Source organism: Chiloscyllium plagiosum, unplaced genomic scaffold (genome assembly GCF_037043375.1).
Source record: "Chiloscyllium plagiosum isolate Xiang-an unplaced genomic scaffold, Cpla_swu_hap1 HiC_scaffold_51, whole genome shotgun sequence".
Classification (NCBI taxonomy): domain Eukaryota; kingdom Metazoa; phylum Chordata; class Chondrichthyes; order Orectolobiformes; family Hemiscylliidae; genus Chiloscyllium; species Chiloscyllium plagiosum.
Genome location: NW_028270189.1, coordinates 2,188,564 through 2,210,869, shown reverse-complemented (window position 1 = coordinate 2,210,869; position 22,306 = coordinate 2,188,564). Strand labels below are relative to the sequence as shown.

At 59.1% G+C, this 22,306-nt stretch overlaps 1 protein-coding gene across 5 annotated transcripts in view; it reads left to right on the top strand.

The window, feature by feature from the left end:
* Window positions 1-22,306, top strand: part of LOC122545274 (IQ motif and SEC7 domain-containing protein 1-like) — a 307,064-nt gene that overhangs the window by 155,714 nt on the left and 129,044 nt on the right. For 2 of the 5 annotated variants that reach the window (XR_015755540.1, XM_087985251.1), the window contains exon 1: window positions 6,381-6,510. The exons of the other annotated variants lie outside the window; for them this stretch is intronic. The gene's annotated coding sequence lies outside the window, so the exon portion shown is untranslated. Of the gene's footprint in view, window positions 1-6,380; window positions 6,511-22,306 lie in introns of those variants that run through there. 5 annotated transcript variants of the gene reach the window in all.

The following is a 22,306-nucleotide window of genomic DNA, read 5'->3' as shown; positions in this document are numbered from 1 at the left end:
CACCCCCTCCCTATCCCCGTCAACCCCTCCCTATCCCCATCACCCCCTCCCTATCTCCGTCACCCCCTCCCTATCTACGTCACCCCATCCCTATCCCCGTCACTCCCTCCCTATCTCCGTCACCCCCTCCCTATCCCCATCACCCCCTCCCTATCTCCGTCACCCCCTCCCTATCTCCGTCACCCCCTCCCTATCCCCGTCACTCCCTCCCTATCCCCATCACCCCCTCCCTATCCCTGTCACCCCCTCCCTATCCCCATCACCCCCTCCCTATCCCTGTCACCCCCTCACTATCCCCGTCACCCCCTCCCTATCCTCTACACCCCCTCCCTATTCCCGTCACCCCCTCCCTATCCCCGTCACCCCCTCCCTATCCCCATCACCCCCTCCCTATCCCCGTCACCCCCTCCCTATCCTCTACACCCCCTCCCTATCCCCATCACCCCCTCCCTATTCCCGTCACCCCCTCCCTATCCTCTACACCCCCTCCCTATCCCCATCACCCCCTCCCTATCCCCGTCACCCCCTCCCTATCCTCTACACCCCCTCCCTATCCCCATCACCCCCTCCCTATCCCCGTCACCCCCTCCCTATCCTCTACACCCCCTCCCTATCCCCGTCACCCCCTCCCTATCCCCGTCACCCCCTCCGTATCCCTGTCACCCCCTCCCTATCCCTATCATCCCCTCCCTATTCCCGTCACCCCCTCCCTATCCCCGTCACCCCCTCCATATCCCCGTCACGCCCTCCCTGTCCCCGTCACCCCCTCCCTATCCCCGTCACCCCCTCCCTATCCCCGTCACCCCCTCCCTATCCCTGTCACCCCCTCCCTATCCCCGTCACCCCCTCCCTATCCCCGTCACCCCCTCCCTATCCCTGTCACCCCCTCCCTATCCCCGTCACCCCCTCCCTATCCCCGTCACCCCCTCCCTATTCCCGTCACCCCCTCCCTATCCCCGTCACCCCCTCCCTATCCCCGTCACCCCCTCCCTATCCCTGTCACCCCCTCCCTATCCCCGTCACCCCCTCCCTATCCTCTACACCCCCTCCCTATCCCCGTCACCCCCTCCCTATCCCCGTCACCCCCTCCGTATCCCTGTCACCCCCTCCCTATCCCTATCATCCCCTCCCTATTCCCGTCACCCCCTCCCTATCCCCGTCACCCCCTCCATATCCCCGTCACGCCCTCCCTGTCCCCGTCACCCCCTCCCTATCCCCGTCATCCCCTCCCTATCCCCGTCACCCCCTCCCTATCCCTGTCACCCCCTCCCTATCCCCGTCACCCCCTCCCTATCCCCGTCACCCCCTCCCTATCCCCGTCAACCCCTCCCTATCCCCATCACCCCCTCCCTATCTCCGTCACCCCCTCCCTATCTACGTCACCCCATCCCTATCCCCGTCACTCCCTCCCTATCTCCGTCACCCCCTCCCTATCCCCATCACCCCCTCCCTATCTCCGTCACCCCCTCCCTATCTCCGTCACCCCCTCCCTATCCCCGTCACCACCTCCCTATCCCCATCACCCCCTCCCTATCCCTGTCACCCCCTCCCTATCCCCATCACCCCCTCCCTATCCCTGTCACCCCCTCACTATCCCCGTCACCCCCTCCCTATCCTCTACACCCCCTCCCTATTCCCGTCACCCCCTCCCTATCCCCGTCACCCCCTCCCTATCCCCATCACCCCCTCCCTATCCCCGTCACCCCCTCCCTATCCTCTACACCCCCTCCCTATCCCCATCACCCCCTCCCTATTCCCGTCACCCCCTCCCTATCCTCTACACCCCCTCCCTATCCCCATCACCCCCTCCCTATCCCCGTCACCCCCTCCCTATCCTCTACACCCCCTCCCTATCCCCATCACCCCCTCCCTATCCCCGTCACCCCCTCCCTATCCTCTACACCCCCTCCCTATCCCCGTCACCCCCTCCCTATCCCCGTCACCCCCTCCGTATCCCTGTCACCCCCTCCCTATCCCTATCATCCCCTCCCTATTCCCGTCACCCCCTCCCTATCCCCGTCACCCCCTCCCTATCTCTGTCACCCCCTCCCTATCCCCGTCACCCCCTCCCTATCCCCGTCACCCCCTCCCTATCCCTGTCACCCCCTCCCTATCCCCGTCACCCCCTCCCTATCCTCTACACCCCCTCCCTATCCCCGTCACCCCCTCCCTATCCCCGTCACCCCCTCCGTATCCCTGTCACCCCCTCCCTATCCCTATCATCCCCTCCCTATTCCCGTCACCCCCTCCCTATCCCCGTCACCCCCTCCATATCCCCGTCACGCCCTCCCTGTCCCCGTCACCCCCTCCCTATCCCCGTCATCCCCTCCCTATCCCCGTCACCCCCTCCCTATCCCTGTCACCCCCTCCCTATCCCCGTCACCCCCTCCCTATCCCCGTCACCCCCTCCCTATCCCCGTCAACCCCTCCCTATCCCCATCACCCCCTCCCTATCTCCGTCACCCCCTCCCTATCTACGTCACCCCATCCCTATCCCCGTCACTCCCTCCCTATCTCCGTCACCCCCTCCCTATCCCCATCACCCCCTCCCTATCTCCGTCACCCCCTCCCTATCTCCGTCACCCCCTCCCTATCCCCGTCACTCCCTCCCTATCCCCATCACCCCCTCCCTATCCCTGTCACCCCCTCCCTATCCCCATCACCCCCTCCCTATCCCTGTCACCCCCTCACTATCCCCGTCACCCCCTCCCTATCCTCTACACCCCCTCCCTATTCCCGTCACCCCCTCCCTATCCCCGTCACCCCCTCCCTATCCCCATCACCCCCTCCCTATCCCCGTCACCCCCTCCCTATCCTCTACACCCCCTCCCTATCCCCATCACCCCCTCCCTATTCCCGTCACCCCCTCCCTATCCCCATCACCCCCTCCCTATCCCCGTCACCCCCTCCCTATCCTCTACACCCCCTCCCTATCCCCATCACCCCCTCCCTATCTCCGTCCTTCCCTCCAGCCCCAGCCCCCCTCCCTATCTCCGTCACCCCCTTCCAGCCCCAGCCCCCCTCCCTATCTCCGTCCCCCCCTCCAACCCCTGCACCCCCTCCCTATCTCCGTCCCCCCCTCCAGCTCCACACCCCCTCCCTATCTCTGTCCCCCCTTCCAGCCCCCCTCCCTATCTCCGTCCCCTCCTCCATGCCCAGCCCCCCTCCCTATCCCAGTCCCCCCCTCCAGCCCCAGCCCCCCTCCCTATCTAACTAGTTGCAGTTGGGATTCTGGTCATCATGGAGCTGTTGGATGGAGGTGTCCGTGTCTGTCTGCGTATCCTTATTACAATATGGAGCCCAGAGTTCCCATGGGATATAGAGCCCAAGGTCATGTCCAGTTTGGGACATGGAGAACGGTATTATGTGTGGTATTCCCTGCTGGTAATGAAGGCTGCATCTGTACATAGCTTTCCCAGTTGGATATTGACACCGGAACTGTGTACAGGAAATGTGCAAAGCATTCCCAGAGGGATACAGGGAGACGACTGTGTACAGTATTCCCAGTGGGATGTGGAGACTGGAACAGTGTATAGTTTTCCAAATGGAAGACAGGGACCACAGCTGTGTACACTATTGCCAGCGGTTTGTCAAGACAGGAATAAAGTGCGGCATTCCGAGTGAAATAGAGAGACCGGAACGGTGTACAGTTTTTCCAGTGAGATTCAGAGTTGTGAGTATTGTCCAGTTTTCCCAGTAGGATACAGAGATGGGAATGGTGTGTGGTTTTCCAGTGGGATACGGAGATGGGAGTGGTGTACAGTCCAGTGGGATACAGAGATGGTAACAGGGTCCAGTTTTCCCAGTGGGATACAGAGACGGGAACAGTGTCCAGTTTTCCCAGTGGGATACAGAGATGGTAACAGGGTCCAGTTTTCCCAGTGGGATACAGAGACGGGAACAGTGTCCAGTTTTCCCAGTGGGGTACAGAGACAGGGTCAGTGCCCAGTTTTCCCAGTGAAAACAGAGACGGGAATGGGATTTCCAGTTTTCCCAATGGGGTATGGATACGGGAATAGTATCCAGTTTTCCCAGTGCAATACAGAGACCGAAGAGTCCAGTTTTCCCAGTGGGATACAGAGATGGGAATAGTGACCACTTTTCCAAGTGGGATACAGAGACGGGAAGTGTCCAGTTTTCCCAGTGGGATACAGAGATGGGAATAGTGACCGGTTTTTCAAGTGGGATACAGAGACGAGAACAGTGTCCAGATTGCCCAGTGCGATACAGAGACTGGAACGGGATGTCCAGTTTAGCTAGTGGGATACATAAATGGGAACAGTGTCTGGTTTTCCCAGTTGGATATAGAGATAGGAACAGTGTCCAGCTTTCCCAATGGGACACAGAGATAGGAACAGTGTCCAGTTATTCCCAGTGGGATACAGAGATGGAAACAGTGTCCAGTTTTCTCTGTGGGATACATAGATGGGAACAGTGTTCAGTTTTCCCAGTGGGTTACAGTGACGGGAATATGCTGTCCAGTTTTCCTAGTGGGATACAGAGATGGGAACAGTGCACAGTTTTCTCAGTGGGATACAGAGACAAGAGTGGAATGTCCAGTTTTCTCAGTGGGGTACAAAGATGGGAATGGGGTGTCCAGTTTTTCCAATGGGATACAGAGAGGGGAATGTGCCTCACCCTCTGACAATGCGGCACTCCCTCAGCACTGACCCTCCGACAGTGCCCACTCCCCCAGCACTGACCCTCCAACAGTGCCCACTCCCACAGCACTGACCCTCCAACAGTGTGGCACGCCCTCAGCACTGACCCTCCGACAGTGCGGCACTCCCTCAGCACTGACCCTCTGACAGAGTGGCTCTCCCTCAGCGCTGACCCTCTGGCAGTGCGGCACTCCCTCAGCACTGACCCTCCGACAGTGCGGCGCTCCCTCAGCACTGACCCTCCGACAGTGCGGCGCTCCCTCAGCACTGATCCTCCCACAGTGCCCACTCCCTCAGCACTGACTCTCCAACAGTGCGGCACTCCCTCAGCACTGACCATCCGACAGTGCGGCACTCCCTCAGCACTGACCCTCTGACAGTGCCCACTGACCCTCCGACAGTGCCTACCTCCTCAGCACTGACCCTCTGACAGCACCTACTCCCTCAGCACTGACCCTCTGACAGTGCCTACTCCCTCAGCACTGACCCTCTGACAGTGCCCACTCCCTCAGCACTGACCCTCTGACAGTGCCTACTCCCTCAGCACTGACCCTCTGACAGTGCCCACTCCCTCAGCACTGACCCTCTGACAGTGCCCACTCCCTCAGCACTGACCCTCTGACAGTGCCTACTCCCTCAGCACTGACCCTCTGACAGTGCCCACTCCCTCAGCACTGACCCTCTGACAGTGCACACCCCCTCAGCACTGACCCTCCGACAGCACCCGCTCCCTCAGCACTGACCCTCCGACAGTACGGCACTCCCTCAGCACTGACCCTCCGACAGTGCGGCATTCCTCAGCACTGACCCTCTGACAGTGCGGCACTCCCTCAGCACTGACCCTCCGACAGTACGGCACACCCTCAGCACTGACCCTCCGACAGTGCGGCATTCCTCAGCACTGACCCTCTGACAGTGCGGCACTCCCTCAGCACTGACCCTCTGACAGAGTGGCTCTCCCTCAGCGCTGACCCTCCGACAGTGCGGCACTCCCTCAGCACTGACCCTCCCACAGTGCCCACTCCCTCAGCACTGACCCTCCGACAGTGCGGTGCTCCTTCAGCACTGACCCTCTGACAGTGCCCACTCCCTCAGCACTGACCCTCCGACAGTGTGGTGCTCCTTCAGCACTGACCCTCCGACAGTGCCCACTCCCTCAGCACTGACCCTCTGACAGCACCTACTCCCTCAGCACTGACCCTCCGACAGTGCCCACTCCCTCAGCACTGACCCTCTGACAGTGCCCATTCCCTCAGCACTGACCCTCCGACAGTGCGGCGCTCCCTCAGCACTGACCCTCTGACAGAGTGGCTCTCCCTCAGCGCTGACCCTCCGACAGTGCGGCGCTCCCTCAGCACTGACCCTCCGACAGTGCGGTGCTCCTTCAGCACTGACCCTCTGACAGTGCCCACTCCCTCAGCACTGACCCTCCGACAGTGCCTACCTCCTCAGCACTGACCCTCTGACAGCACCTACTCCCTCAGCACTGACCGTCCGACAGTGCCCACTCCCTCAGCACTGACCCTCCGACAGTGCCCACTCCCTCAATGTCAGGATGATGACAGGGCTGTGGTCTGGACAGTGGGGTTTTGCTGGAACGAGCCAATGTCTGGTGGGCGCGGTTGCTCTGAGTGTGCACATCTGGCCTGAGCTGCTGGCTTCAGATCCCCATCGTCTCACTGTCACCGCTCTGCGCTGCCCTCAGAAACCACAGAAACCTACGCCCAACCTTCCTCCCAGGGAGAGCTGAACAGAAGCTGTCAACTTCCTGTCGCATCTCGCGATGCCTGCTCCCACAGACCGCCCAGCCGGGGACAGTCAGTGTGACCAGGATCACCTCTCAGTTCAGGTGAGGAGCCTCTATCCATATAGGATTGGCAGGGTGCTTCTCCTGAAACTGCCCACACCCCCTCAGCCTGCCTCTGACACCACAATCTGCATTGCTCCGGGCTGTGGGAAGGCAAGGTCAGGGGTGCGTGGGTCAGACTGTGACAAGCCAATTCAGGAGAGTGTCCAGTGAGTGTGCATGGACTGGTGAGGGATACCCCAGACCACCAACAGGCACCCAATGGGGAACGTTGATCTCCTGGAGGGTGGGAGGGGAGAGCTCAACACAGACAGACTGAAGCACAGTCAGAGGGTCAGTGCTGAGGGCGTGGGCACTGTCAGAGGGTCAGTGCTGAGGGAGTGGGCACTGTCAGAGGGTCAGTGCTGAGGGAACGCCGCACTGTCAGAGGGTCAGTGCTGAGGGAGTGGGCACTGTCGGAGGGTCAGTGCTGAGGGAGTGGTCGCTGTCAGAGGGTCAGTGCTGAGGGAGTGCCGCACGGTCGGAGGGTCAGTGCTGAGGGAGTACTGCACTGTCGGAGGGTCAGTGCTGAGGGAGTGCCGCACTGTCGGAGGGTCAGTGCTGAGGGAGTACTGCACTGTCAGAGGGTCAGTGCTGAGGGAGTGGGCACTGTCAGAGGATCAGTGCTGAGGGAGAGTCGCACTGTCAGAGGGTTAGTGCTGAGGGAGTGGGCACTGTCAGAGGGTCGGTGCTGAGGGAGTGGCACTGTCAGAGGGTCAGTGCTGAGGGAGTGCCGCACTGTGAGAGGGTCAGTGTTGAGAGAGTGGGCACTGTCAGAGAGTCAGTGCTGAGGGAGTGCCGCACTGTCAGAGGGTCAGTGCTGAGGGAGTGGACACTGTCAGAGGATCAGTGCTGAGGGAGAGGTCGCTGTCCGAGTGTCAGTGCTGAGGGTGTGGGCACTGTCAGAGGGTCAGTGCTGAGGGAGTGCCGCACTGTCAGAGGGTCAGTGCTGAGGGATTGGGCACTGTCGGAGGGTCAGTGCTGAGGGAGCGCCGCACTGTCGGAGGGTCAGTGCTGAGGGAGTGGGCACTGTCAGAGGGTCAGTGCTGAGTGAATGGGCACTGTCAGAGGGTCAATGCTGAGGGAGTGCCGCACTGTCGGAGGGTCAGTGCTGAGGGAGTGGGCACTGTCATAGGGTCAGTGCTGAGTGAGTGGGCACTGTCAGAGGGTCAGTGCTGAGGGAGTGGGCACTAGCGGAGGGTCAGTGCTGAGGGAGTGCCGCACTGTCAGAGTGTCAGTGCTGAGGGATGGGCACTGTCGGAGGGTCAGTGCTGAGGGAGTGGGTACTGTCAGAGGGTCAGTGCTGAGGGAGTGCCGCACTGTGAGAGGGTCAGTGTTGAGAGAGTGGGCACTGTCAGAGAGTCAGTGCTGAGGGAGTGCCGCACTGTCAGAGGGTCAGTGCTGAGGGAGTGGACACTGTCAGAGGATCAGTGCTGAGGGAGAGGTCGCTGTCCGAGTGTCAGTGCTGAGGGTGTGGGCACTGTCAGAGGGTCAGTGCTGAGGGAGTGCCGCACTGTCAGAGGGTCAGTGCTGAGGGATTGGGCACTGTCGGAGGGTCAGTGCTGAGGGAGCGCCGCACTGTCGGAGGGTCAGTGCTGAGGGAGTGGGCACTGTCAGAGGGTCAGTGCTGAGTGAATGGGCACTGTCAGAGGGTCAATGCTGAGGGAGTGCCGCACTGTCGGAGGGTCAGTGCTGAGGGAGTGGGCACTGTCATAGGGTCAGTGCTGAGTGAGTGGGCACTGTCAGAGGGTCAGTGCTGAGGGAGTGGGCACTAGCGGAGGGTCAGTGCTGAGGGAGTGCCGCACTGTCAGAGTGTCAGTGCTGAGGGATGGGCACTGTCGGAGGGTCAGTGCTGAGGGAGTGGGTACTGTCAGAGGGTCAGTGCTGAGGGAGTGCCACACTGTCAGAGGGTCAGTGCTGAGGGAGTGGATACTGTCAGAGGGTCAGTGCTGAGGGAGTGGGCACTGTCAGAGGGTCAGTGCTGAGGGAGTGGGCACTGTCGGAGGGTCAGTGCTGAGGGAGTGCCACACTGTTGGAGGGTCAGTGCTGAGGGAGTGCCGCACTGTCAGAGGGTCAGTGCTGAGGGAGTGGTCGCTGACAGAGGGTCAGTGCTGAGGGAGTGCCGCACTGTCAGAGGGTCAGTGCTGAGCGATTGGGCACTGTCAGAGGATCTGTGCTGAGGGAGTGGGCACTGTCAGTGGGTCAGTGCAGAGGGGAGTGGGCACTGTCAGAGGGTCAGTGCTGAGGGAGTGGGCACTGTTGGAGGGTCAGTACTGAGTGAGTGGGCACTGTCGGAGGGTCAGTGCTAAGGGAGTGGGCACTGTCGGAGGGTCAGTACTGAGGGAGTGGATACTGTCGGAGGGTCAGTGCTGAGGGAGTGGGCACTGTCAGAGGGTCCGTGCTGAGGGAGTGGGCACTATCAGAGGATCAGTGCAGAGGGAGTGGGCACTGTGGAGGGTCAGTGCTGAGGGAGTGGGCACTGTCAGAGGGTCATTGCTGAGGGAGTGGGTACTGTCGGAGGGTCAGTGCTGAGGGAGTGGGCACTGTCGGAGGGTCAGTGCTGAGGGAGTGGGCACTGTCGGAGGGTCAGTGCTGAGGGAGTGGGTGCTGTCACAGGGTCAGTGCAGAGCGAGCACCGCACTGTCAGAAGGTCAGTGCTGAGAGAGTGGGCACCGTCTGAGGGTCAGTTCTGAGGGAGCGCCGCACTGTCAGAGGGTCAGTGCTGAGGGTGTGGGCACTGTCGGAGGGTCACTGCTGAGGGAGCGCCGCACTGTCGCAGGGTCAGTGCTGAGGGAGTTGGCACTGTCAGAGGGTCAGTGCTGAGGGTGTGTGCACTGTCGGAGGGTCAGTGCTGAGGGAGTGCCGCACTGTCAGAGGTACAGTGATGAGGGAGTGGGCACTGTCAGGGTCAGTGCTGAAGGAGTGCCACACTGTCGGAGGGTCAGTGTTGAGGGAGTGCCGCCCTGTCGGAGGGTCAGTGCTGAGGGAGCGCCGCACTGTCGGAGGGTCAGTACTGATGGTGTGGGTACTGTCAGAGGGTCAGTGCTAAGGGAGTGCCGCACTGTCAGAGGTACAGTGATGAGGGAGTGGGCACTGTCAGGGTCAGTGCTGAAGGAGTGCCACACTGTCAGAGGGTCAGTGTTGAGGGAGTGCCGCCCTGTCGGAGGGTCAGTGCTGAGGGAGCGCCGCACTGTTGGAGGGTCAGTGCTGAGGGAGTGCCACACTGTCGGAGGGTCAGTGTTGAGGGAGTGCCACCCTGTCGGAGGGTCAGTGCTGAGGGAGCGCCACACTGTCAGAGGGTCAGTGCTGAGGGAGTGGATACTGTCAGAGGGTCAGTGCTGAGGGTGTGGGTACTGTCAGAGTGTCAGTGCTGAGGGAGAGCCGCACTGTCGGACGGTCAGTGCTGTGGGAGTGCCGCACTGTCGGAGGGTCAGTGCTGAGGGAGTGGGCACTGTCGGAGGGTCAGTGCTGAGGGAGTGGGCACTGTCGGAGGGTCAGTGCTGAGGGAGCGGGCACTGTCAGAGGGTCAGTGCTGAGGGAGTGGGCACTGTCGTAGGGTCAGTGCTGAGGGAGTGGGCACTGTCGCAGGGTCAGTGCTGAAGGAGTGGGCACTGTCAGAGGGTCAGTGCTGAGGGAGTGGGCACTGTCGGAGGGTCAGTGCTGAGGGAGTGGGCACTGTCAGAGGGTCAATGCTGAGGGAGTGGGCACTGTCGGAGGGTCAGTGCTGAGGGAGTGCCGCACTGTCGGAGGGTCAGTGCTGAGGGAGTGGGCACTGTCGGAGGGTCAGTGCTGAGGGAGTAGGCACTGTCGGAGGGTCAGTGCTGAGGGAGCGGGCACTGTCGGAGGGTCAGTGCTGAGGGAGTGGGCACTGTCGTAGGGTCAGTGCTGAGGGAGTGGGCACTGTCGTAGGGTCAGTGCTGAGGGAGCTCCTCATCATGGATAGTCACCCTGTGAGAATTAACTTTTGCTGCTGAATCCTCTGATCTTACTATCTTGAAAACATTTGATCAAATCACTTCCTTTTCTTTGCAAACCCATGTATAACAACCCTGTGTTTGTGTTTAATCTCCCTTGTAATTTAGTCCTAAGCTGGGCTGCCTCTAACCCTTCAAACGTTACGCTGCCACATTCTTATGGAACTCTGAGACTGCTCTGGTATTTGAGGGAGACTGTTGGTGAGGGTTTAACCTGAGGATCACTGCCCCTCAGGCAAGGCAAGGGAGGGATTTGGTGATCACCTCAACGGTATGGAAATTGGCTGTCCATCCACCTGAGCTATCCAACACCTTCGAAGGAGAAGGGCAGGTATACAAGCCACCCACCCCCTCCCGATTGGGAACAATATGGGCCGTTCCTTCAGTGTCGCTGGGGTCAGAATCCTGGAACACCCCTCCCTAACGGGGCACTGTCAGGGCTCTCCCTACACCACACAGGCTGGGCCTGCACTGGGCCACCCCCACCTTCTCAAGGGGGGTAATTAGGGACGGAGTGATGAACTCTAGGTCCAGCTAGTGACACACACGTCCTGTCAATAAATACAAAGTGCCCAGCCATCACTTTGATCAGTCCAGTTTACACTCACCCGAAGATTCGTGTCTCTCTGCCCTTAGCTGTGATTTCTCAAACCCTTCACGGAGACATGTCAAATCTCTCTCTCTGTCCCCTTCTCTCCCTCTCTCTGTCTCTCTGACACTCTGTTTCTCTTTGTTCCTCTCTCTCTCCTTCCATCTCTCTGTCTTTCTCCCTATCTCTCTTTCTCTCTTTCTCACTCGCCTCTCATGCACTATCTCCCTCTATTTGTGTCTCTCTCTCTTGCTCTCTCTCATGCACTCTCTCCCTGTATTTGTGTGTGTGTCTCTCTCACACACACTCTCTCTCCCTGTATTTGTGTGTGTGTCTCTCTCACACACACTCTCTCTCCCTCTATTTGTGTGTGTGTCTCTCTCTCATGCACTCTCTCCCTGTATTTGTGTCTGTCTCCCTCTCACACACACTCTCTCCCTGTATTTGTGTCTGTCTCTCTCACACACACACTCTCTCCCTGTATTTGTGTGTGTCTCTCTCTCTCTCTCATGCACTCTCTCCCTATATTTGCTGTGTGTCTCACACTCTGTCCCTCTATTTGTATCTATCTCTCTCTGTCACACACACGCCCTCTGACCCTGTATTTATGTGTGTCTCTCTCTCTCTCTCTCTCTCTCTCTCTCTCTGTATCTGCCTGTGTCTCTGGATCACAGACAGTCTGATGGAGTTTGGGGATAGTTTGTGAGAAACAGTGAGAGGGAGGGGGTGAGCAGGAAGGAAGTGACAGATTCTGAAGTGGAACTGAATCCCCAGATAAATGGCAGTGTGGTCAGTTGAATGGGGAGTTGGGGGAAGTGTGTAGGGTTTCAGGCCAGAAGTGAGATCTTGTGACGTGTGAGCAGTGAGCTAGCGAGCTCCTGACTGAGGCTGCTGTTCCTCCAGGTGTGGCAGCACCCTCCTGATTCCTCTTATGAAGGTTCCCCGGGCCTCCCCACCCACCCACACCAATACCACTGCCGTCCCAGTGACTCGTGGTCTGCAGCATGCCTCTCTGCTCGACAGGGGTGATACCCACCATGGCCATTCATAACATTGGGGCGAGACCAGTGCACGCCGTGTCCTAGGCAGCCGTAGCCCCCCCCCCCCCCCCACCCAACCACCACCACCGAACAGTGGCCATGCAGGAGGGGAAGGTGAGAAGGGGAGAGCCTAGGTGGGCTGAGGCCTGGTCTGTGAGGCTTCCGACAGCAGGGTATGTGTACACGAATGTCCAGGATGAGGGAGGCCCCAATGAGCCTGGGTGGGCTGAGGCCTGGTCTGTGAGGCCTCTGTCAGTAGGATATGTGTACACCAACATCCAGGATGAGGGAGGCCCCAATGAGCCTGGGTGGGCTGAGGTCTAGTCTGTGAGGCCTCTGACAGTAGGATATGTGTACACCAACATCCAGGATGAGGGAGGCCCCAACGGAGCCTGGATGGGCTGAGGCCTGGTCTGTGAGGCCTCTGTCAGTAGGATATGTGTACACCAACATCCAGGATGAGGGAGGCCCCAATGAGCCTGGGTGGGCTGAGGCCTGGTCTGTGAGGCCTCTGACGGTAGGATATGTGTACACCAACATCCAGGATGAGGCAGGCCCCAATGAGCCTGGGTGGGCTGAGGCCTGGTCTGTGAGGCCTCTGACAGTAGGATATGTGTACACCAACATCCAGGATGAAGCAGGCCCCAATGAGTCTGGGTGGGCTGAGGCCTGGTCTGTGAGGCCTCTGACAGTAGGATATGTGTACACCAATGTCCAGGATGAGTGAGGCCCCAATGGAGCTGGTTGCAAGCTTTGCTCCATTGCCTATCTCGGAGGTGTTTGGTTGGAGGGGGTGGACAGAAGAGTATGTGGTTTCCTGTGATATCCCTCACCTTTGTGCTGGGTGGAAACCCAGCTGCGGCCCCATTCTGCACCCATGTTACAGTCATGACATGGCCGTGATGTCAGATAACAGGGGCTCCAACCGTCCCTCTCCTTATCACCAGGACCAGTGCAGTGCCCTACCCTCCCTTCTGGCAGCTTGAGAGGGAGACGGAGACTGGGAGGAGGAGAGAGACAGAGAGGGAGAGACTGGAGAGAGAGAGAGAGACTAAGAGGAAGGGAGAGACTGGGGTAGAGAGAGAGAGAGAAACAGAGAGACTGGGAGGGAGAGTGTGTGGAGAGAGAGAGATTGGGAAATTAAGTGAGGGAGAGACAGAGAGTGTCTTTCATTCAATCCGTCTGCAACTATCTCTCTCTCTCTCTCTGTCACTCCCTCTCCCTCTCTCTTTCTCTATCACTTCCTCTCTCTGTCTGTCTCTCTCTCTCTGTCTCTCTCTCTCTCCCTCTCTCTCTCTCTATCCCTCTTTCTCTCTGCCTCTCCCTGTCTCTCTCTGTCTCTCTCTCTGCCTCTCCCTGTCTCTCTCTGTCTCTCTCTGCCGCTCCCTGTCTCTCTCTGTCTCTTTCTCTCCCCCCCATCTCTCTCTCTCTCACCCATCTCTCTCTGTCCCTGTTTCTCTCTGTCTCTCCCTGTCTCTCTGACCCTTCTCTCTCTCTTCACTTGTTGACAGTCACCATTATTTTACCCGGGAGTAGCCCTTGTTCTGCATGGATTTGTGTCTTTTCATCTACACCTCTTACTGCAACCGTCATCGACCAGCCTGGCACCCTTTTCCTGTCTCTCTGGCATTGATGGTCATTAATGTTGTCGTGTCAAGCCCCCAGTACATGGCTCTCTCTTAACCCTCAGTCAAAACAGAACTGAGGACAGGAAATCTGGTGAAGGCCTTTTGCTCGAAACATTGACTCTCCTGCTCCTCGGATGCTGCCTGACCTGCTGTACTTCTCCAGCATCACACTCTTCGACATTAAATCAGACAGCCCCGTCTGGTCCCTTGGATAGATGTAACCGTTCCCACAGCCTCACTTAGAACAGCACTTGGGGTAGGTGGCTTCTGGGATCTTGCTATGTACCAGTTTCCTTTTGTTGGAGCCGAGGGTAATTTCTCAGTTTCCTACTGTAAATGTTAGGTTAGTGAATGATTAGTAAACCCTCCTGCTTCCATAACCCTTGTCTTTTCCTGTGTGAAATCTCCCTGGGCAAATCTCACTTACACTTTATATATTCTGACCGATTCTCACTACCATCCCCCTGCCCCATTGTATCTACCCCTCTCCTCTCCCTCTCTCTCTCCTCTCTTTCTCTCAATCTCTCTCCCTTGCCCCCCACCCCCTTTCTCTGTGCCTCTATCTCTCACCCTTTCTCGTTCGGTCTCCTTCTCCATGTCTCTCTGTCTCACCTCTCACCCTCTCTCTCCCTCTCTCTCTCTCTCTCTCTCTCTCACACACATTCTCATTCTCCCTCTCGCCCCCCCCCCCCCCGTATGTGTGTGTGTCTCTCCCTCTCTCTATGTCTCTCTCTCTCACACATTCTCATTCTCTCTCTCTCGCCTCCCCCTCTGTGTGTGTGTGTCTCTCTCTCTCAGACCTTCTCTCTCTCCCTCTCTCTATGTCTCTCTCTCTCACACATTCTCATTCTCTCTCTCTTGCCTCCCCCTCTGTGTGTGTGTGTGTCTCTCTCTCAGACCTTCTCTCTCTCCCACACTCTATGTCTCTCTCTCTCATACATTCTCATTCTCTCTCTCTTGCCTCCCCCTCTCTGTGTGTGTGTGTGTGTCTCTCTCAGACCTTCTCTCTCTCCCTCACTCTATGTCTCTCTCTCTCACACATTCTCATTCTCTCTCTCTTGCCTCCCCCTCTCTGTGTGTGTGTGTGTGTCTCTCTCAGACCTTCTCTCTCTCCCTCACTCTATGTCTCTCTCTCTCACACATTCTCATTCTCTCTCTCTTGCCTCCCCCTCTGTGTGTGTGTGTGTCTCTCTCTCAGACCTTCTCTCTCTCCCTCTCTCTCTATGTCTCTCTCTCTCACACATTCTCATTCTCTCTCTCTCTCCCCTCCCCCTCTGTGTGTGTGTGTCTCTCTCTCAGACCTTCTCTCTCTCCCTCTCTCTATGTCTCTCTCTCTCACACATTCTCATTCTCTCTCTCTCTCCCCTCCCCCTCTGTGTGTGTGTGTGTCTCTCTCATACCTTCTCACCCTCCCTGTCTCTCTCTCTCACACATCATCTCACCCACTCTCTCTCTCCCTCTCTCTCCCCCCACCATGTCTCTCTCTCTCTCACACCTACTCACCGTCTCTCTCTGCCTCACTCTCTCTCTCCCTCTCTCTCCCCCCACCATGTCTCTCTCTCTCTCACACCTACTCACCGTCTCTCTCTGCCTCACTCTCTCTCTCTCCCTCTCTCTCCCCCCACCATGTCTCTCTCTCTCACACCTACTCACCGTCTCTCTCTGCCTCACTCTCTCTCTCTCCCTCTCTCTCCCCCCACCATGTCTCTCTCTCTCACACCTACTCACCGTCTCTCTCTGCCTCACTCTCTCTCTCTCCCTCTCTCTCCCCCCACCATGTCTCTCTCTCTCTCACACCTACTCACCGTCTCTCTCTGCCTCACTCTCTCTCTCTCCCTCTCTCTCCCCCCCACCATGTCTCTCTCTCTCTCACACCTACTCACCGTCTCTCTCTGCCTCACTCTCTCTCTCTCCCTCTCTCTCCCCCCACCATGTCTCTCTCTCTCACACCTACTCACCGTCTCTCTCTGCCTCACTCTCTCTCTCTCCCTCTCTCTCCCCCCACCATGTCTCTCTCTCTCTCACACCTACTCACCGTCTCTCTCTGCCTCACTCTCTCTCTCTCCCTCTCTCTCCCCCCCACCATGTCTCTCTCTCTCTCACACCTACTCACCGTCTCTCTCTGCCTCACTCTCTCTCTCTCTCTCCCTCTCCGTGTAATAGTAGCTGCTCCCTGCCCCACCTCCCCCCTCCCTCGCTCCCTTTTTCCCCCAGCCTTGTGTGGGTTGGTTCTGTAATCAAGGGTTGGTAAAGCTGAACCAACACCTCTAGGCTGCAGGAACTCCCCATTCTGCCCCTCGTGTGGGCTAGAATCAGAGTTAGTTGGCTGGTTGTGGAGAGTGGGGTGGGGGTAGTGTTGGTGGGGGCTGAGTTTTACTGGTGGAAGCGATCGTGTCTGACCTTGCAGCCTCTCAGATACACTCCCAGCTTCAGGTTGGCAGACGATGGGTGATCAGGGAGTCACCCAGCGAGATGTAGCACTAGGCTGGAAGAGAGGGAGAAGCCTGTCCACTACTGAAGGCAGCACTGGGGCCTGGGAGACACCAGTGAGGCAGCTCCAGAGTCTCAGCTGTCAACAGGTTTTGCAGAATGGGAAGAATGCGGAAAGGCAGCAGAATCTCCGAGGCTGGAATTCTGACAGTGCTCTGAGGCCTCCTGAGAGTCAGGAGCAGCTGCAGTCTGACAGGTACAGCATTGGGAATCTGGATGGACAGACTGCGACTCAGGAACAGGAGGACATTAAGAGCTTTCCTGACCCCATTACCCACGAACAGGAGGCCATTCAGCCCCTCCTCCTCCAGCCTGTTACCCACGAACAGGAGGCCATTCAGCCCCTCCTCCTCCAGCCTGTTACACAGGAACAGGAGGCCACTCAGCCCGTCCTCCTCCAGCCTGTTACCCACGAACAGGAGGCCACTCAGCCCGTCCTCCTCCAGCCTGTTACACAGGAACAGGAGGCCATTCAGCCCTCTCCTCCTCCAGCCTGTTACCCACGAACAGGAGGCCATTCAGCCCCTCCTCCTCCAGCCTGTTACACAGGAACAGGAGGCCACTCAGCCCGTCCTCCTCCAGCCTGTTACCCACGAACAGGAGGCCACTCAGCCCCTCCTCCTCCAGCCTGTTACACAGGAACAGGAGGCCATTCAGCCCCCTCCTCCTCCAGCCTGTTACACAGCAACAGTAGGCCATTCAGCCCCTCCTCCTCCAGCCTGTTACACAGGAACAGGAGGCCATTCAGCCCCTCCTCCTCCAGCCTGTTACACAGAAACAGGAGGCCATTCAGCCCCTCCTCCTCCAGCCTGTTACACAGGAACAGGAGGCCATTCAGCCCCCCCTCCTCCAGCCTGTTACACAGGAACAGGAGGCCATTCAGCCCCTCCTCCTCCAGCCTGTTACACAGAAACGGGAGGCCATTCAGCCCCTCCTCCTCCAGCCTGTTACACAGGAACAGGAGCCATTCAGCCCCCTCCTCCTCCAGCCTGTTACACAGGAACAGGAGGCCATTCAGCCCCCTCCTCCTCCAGCCTGTTACACAGAAACGGGAGGCCATTCAGCCCCTCCTCCTCCAGCCTGTTACACAGGAACAGGAGGCCATTCAGCTCCCTCCTCCTCCAGCCTGTTACACAGAAACAGGAGGCCATTCAGCCCCCTCCTCCTCCAGCCTGTTACACAGGAACAGGAGGCCATTCAGCCCCTCCTCCTCCAGCCTGTTAAACAGGAACAGGAGGCCATTCAGCCCCCTCCTCCTCCAGCCTGTTACACAGGAATCGGAGGCCATTCAGCCCCCTCCTCCAGCCTGTTACACAGGAACAGGAGGCCATTCAGCCCCTCCTCCTCCAGCCTGTTACACAGGAGACCATTCAGCCCCCCTCCTCCTCCAGCCTGTTACACAGGAACAGGAGGCCATTCAGCCCCCTCCTCCTCCAGCCTGTTACACAGGAATCGGAGGCCATTCAGCCCCCTCCTCCAGCCTGTTACACAGGAACAGGGGGCTATTCAGCCTCCTCCTCCTCCAGCCTGTTACACAGGAACAGGGGGCCAGTCAGCCCCCTCCTCCTCCCCTTGTTACACTGGAACAGGAGGACATTCAGCCCCCTTCTCCTCCAGCCAGTTACACAGGAACAGGAGACCATTCAGCCCTTCTGCTGCATCATCAACTTGGGTGCTCCCCCCGCCACTCGAAGATCTGCAACCCTTCCCCAGCTAGCACACTGCTGCCCCACCGAATGGATTACCTTGTGACCCCCAACCCTGGGTATGGGAGTGGGTGGAGGTGATGTCACGCCCATGTGGAGTTGGCCGAAGAGATGCTTCAGCCCTGCCCGTTGTGTTTAGAACAAATGGAGGGGGGTGCTGCTGGTGATGGGGGGAGAGGTTGGGTGTTAGTCTGGGAGGGGGTGCTGCTGGTGATGGGAGGGAGGGGTTGGGCGTTAGTCTGTGAGGGGTTGCTGCTGGTCATGGGGGGAGAGGTTGGGTGTTGGTCTGGATGGGGGATGCTGCGGGTCATGGTGGGGAGAGGTTGGGTGTTGGTCTGGGAGGTGGGTACTGCTGTTCATGGGGGGTAGAGTTTGGGTTTTGGTGTGGGATGGGGTGCTGCTGGTCATGGGAGAGAGGTTGAGTGTTGGTGTGGGGGGGTGTGCTGCTGGTCATGGGGGGGAGAGGTTGGGTGTTGGTGTGGGAGGGGGTGCTGCTGGTCATGGGAGAGAGGTTGGGTGTTGGTCTGGGGGGGGTGCTGCTGGTCATGGGGGGGAGAGGTTGGGTGTTGGTGTGGGATGGGGGTGCTGCTGGTCATGGGGGAGAGGTTGAGTGTTGGTGTGGGGGGGTGCTGCTGGTCATGGGGGGGAGAGGTTGGGTGTTACTCTGGGAGGGGTGTGCTGCTGGTCATGGGGGGTAGAGGTTGGGTGTTGGTGTGGGATGGGGGTGCTGCTGGTCATGGGGGGAGAGGTTGGGTGTTAGTCTGGGAGGGGTGTGCTGCTGGTCATGGGGGGTAGAGGTTGGGTGTTGGTGTGGGATGGGGGTGCTGCTGGTCATGGGGGGAGAGGTTGGGTGTTGGTGTGGGATGGGAGTGCTGCTGGTCATGGGGGGAGAGGTTGGGTGTTGGCCTGGGTGGGGAGTGCTGCTGGTCATGGGGTGGAGAGGTTGGGTGTTGGTCTGGGTGGTGGGTGCTGCTGGTCATGGGGGGTAGAGGTTGGGTGTTGGTCTGGAGGGCGTGCTGCTGGTCATGGGTGGGGAGAGGTTGGGTGTTGGTCTGGGAGGGGGGTGGTTCTGGTCATTGGGGAGCGAGGTTGGGTGTTAGTCCGGGGGTTGCTGCTGGTCATGGGGGGGAGAGATTGGGTGTTGGTCTGGGTGGGGGGTGCTGCTGGTCATGGGTGGGAGAGAGGTTGGGTGTTGGTCTGGGAGGGGCGTGCTGCTGGTCATGGGGGGAGAGGTTGGGTGTTGGTCTGGGTGGTGGGTGCTGCTGGTCATGGGGGGGTAGAGGTTGGGTGTTGGTCTGGGTGGGGGTGCTGGTCATGTGGGGTAGAGGTTGGGTGTTGGTCTGGGGGTGTGCTGCTGGTCATGGGGGGAGAGGTTGGGTGTTGGTCTGGGGGTGTGCTGCTGGTCATGTGGGGTAGAGGTTGGGTGTTGGTCTGGGGGGGTGCTGCTGGTCAGGGGGGGGTAGAGGTTGGGTGTTGGTCTGGGTGGGGGTGCTGCTGGTCATGGAGGGTAGAGGTTGGGTGTTGGTCTGGGTGGGGAGTGCTGCTGGTCATGGAGGGTAGAGGTTGGGTGTTGGTCTGGGTGGGGTTGCTGCTGGTCATGGGGGGAGAGGTTGGGTGTTGGTCTGGGTGGGGGTGCTGCTGGTCATGAGGGGAGAGGTTGGGTGTTGGTCTGGGTGGAGGGTGCTGCTGGTCATGGAGGGTAGAGGTTGGGTGTTGGTCTGGGTGGGGGGTGCTGCTGGTCATGGGGGGAGAGGTTGGGTGTTGGTCTGGGTGGGGGGTGCTGCTGGTCATGGGGGGGTAGAGGTTGGGTGTTGGTCTGGGGGGGTGCTGCTGGTCAGGGGGGTGTAGAGGTTGGGTGTTGGTCTGGGGGTGTGCTGCTGGTCATGGAGGGTAGAGGTTGGGTGTTGGTCTGGGTGGGGGGTGCTGCTGGTCATGGGGGGAGAGGTTGGGTGTTGGTCTGGGTGGGGAGTGCTGCTGGTCATGGGGGGTAGAGGTTGGGTGTTGGTCTGGGTGGGGGGTGCTGCTGGTCATGGGGGGAGAGGTTGGGTGTTGGTCTGGGTGGGGGTGCTGCTGGTCATGGGGGGGTAGAGGTTGGGTGTTGGTCTGGGTGGGGGGTGCTGCTGGTCATGGGGGGGAGAGGTTGGGTGTTGGTCTGGGTGGGGGTGCTGCTGGTCATGGGGGTAGAGGTTGGGTGTTGGTCTGGGTGGGGGTGCTGCTGGTCATGGGGGGGTAGAGGTTGGGTGTTGGTCTGGGTGGGGGGTGCTGCTGGTCATGGGGGGGAGAGGTTGGGTGTTGGTCTGGGTGGGGAGTGCTGCTGGTCATGGGGGGTAGAGGTTGGGTGTTGGTTTGGGTGGGGGGTGCTGCTGGTCATGGAGGGGAGAGGTTGGGTGTTGGTCTGGGTGGGGGTGCTGCTGGTCATGGGGGGAGAGGTTGGGTGTTGGTCTGGGTGGGGAGTGCTGCTGGTCATGGGGGGAGAGGTTGGGTGTTGGTCTGGGTGGGGAGTGCTGCTGGTCATGGGGGGAGAGGTTGTGTGTTGGTCTGGGTGGGTGCTGCTGGTCATGGGGGGGTAGAGGTTGGGTGTTGGTCTGGGTGGGTGCTGCTGGTCATGGGGGGGTAGAGGTTGGGTGTTGGTCTGGGTGGGGGTGCTGCTGGTTATGGGGGGGTAGAGGTTGGGTGTTGGTCTGGGTGGGTGCTGCTGGTCATGGGGGGGTAGAGGTTGGGTGTTGGTCTGGGTGGGGGTGCTGCTGGTCATGGGGGGAGAGGTTGGGTGTTGGTCTGGGAGGGGGGTGCTGCTGGTCATGGGGGGGTAGAGGTTGGGTGTTGGTCTGGGTGGGGGTGCTGCTGGTCATGGGGGGAGAGGTTGGGTGTTGGTCTGGGAGGGGGGTGCTGCTGGTCATGGGGGGTAGAGGTTGAGTGTTGGTCTGGGTGGGGGGTGCTGGTCATGTGGGGTAGAGGTTGGGTGTTGGTCTGGGTGGGGGTGCTGCTGGTCATGGGGGTAGAGGTTGGGTGTTGGTCTGGGTGGGGGTGTGCTGCTGGTCATGGGGAGAGAGGTTGGGTGTTGGTCTGGGTGGGGGTGCTGCTGGTCATGGGGGGAGAGGTTGGGTGTTGGTCTGGGTGGGGGGTGCTGCTGGTCATGGGGGGTAGAGGTTGGGTGTTGGTCTGGGAGGGTGCTGCTGGTCATGGGGGGTAGAGGTTGGGTGTTGGTCTGGGAGGGTGCTGCTGGTCATGGGGGTTAGAGGTTGGGTGTTGGTCTGGGTGGGGGGTGCTGCTGGTCATGGGGGGAGAGGTTGGGTGTTGGTCTGGGTGGGGGGTGCTGCTGGTCATGGGGAGAGAGGTTGGGTGTTGGTCTGGGTGGGGAGTGCTGCTGGTCATGGGGGGTGAGGTTGGGTGTTGGTCTGGGTGGAGGGGTGTGGGGAGTTGGAGTGGGAGATGTCAGGGAGAGGGTGGACAGTGAGCTGGTGCTGATGGGCTGCCTGCGATCCGTCAGTGGGAGGAGCTGTCCAGCCTGGCCGTAAACATCTGTTGGAAATGGAGGATTGAGAGAGGGAGGGAGAGATAGAGAGAGAGAGCTGAGTGCACACATACACACACAGAGGAGCATGTGGTGCCTGCACTGTGCCTCCCAGAGAACACGGTCTGTCGTGCACCGCAGACTTTCCAGATGGTAAGTGGCCCTTGCCAGGGAGCCCGGGAGTCTCTGATCAGAGGCATCCCCCTCAGCACACACACAGCCCCCGCTGCGTGGGATTCCCGGGAATCTCGTCTGCTCCCTCGCAGTCTGTACTCCCCCATCCCCCCAGCGTCTCTGCATCTCTGTCCTCAAATCATCTCACTCTGTCTCTCTCAGTATCCCTCTCTGCCTCTCTTTATCTCTTTCTTTGCCTCTGTCTATGTGTCTCTCTCCCTCTATCCTTTTCACTGACGCTTTCTGTCCATTTCTGTCTCTATCTCTGTTTCTTTTTATCTTTCTGTCTTCCTCTCCCTCAGTCTGTCTGTCTGTCTGTCTCTCTCTCTCTCCCCCAACCCATCTCACTGTTATCCACACCAGATTATCTGTTTTCCAATGATAACCCCCCTCCCGGGCCTGTGATTCTCAACAAGCTGCTGTTTTATCACTGAGATTATTCATTCTGTCCTGAACCTCTCACTCATACACACACACTCACATGCACACATACACGCACACACACAAACACACATATACGCGCACACACACATACACACACACACATATACGCACACACACACAAACACACACACACATATACGCACACACACACATACACACACACACACAAACACGCACACACACACATACACGCACACACACAAACACACACACATACACGCACACACACACGCACACACACAC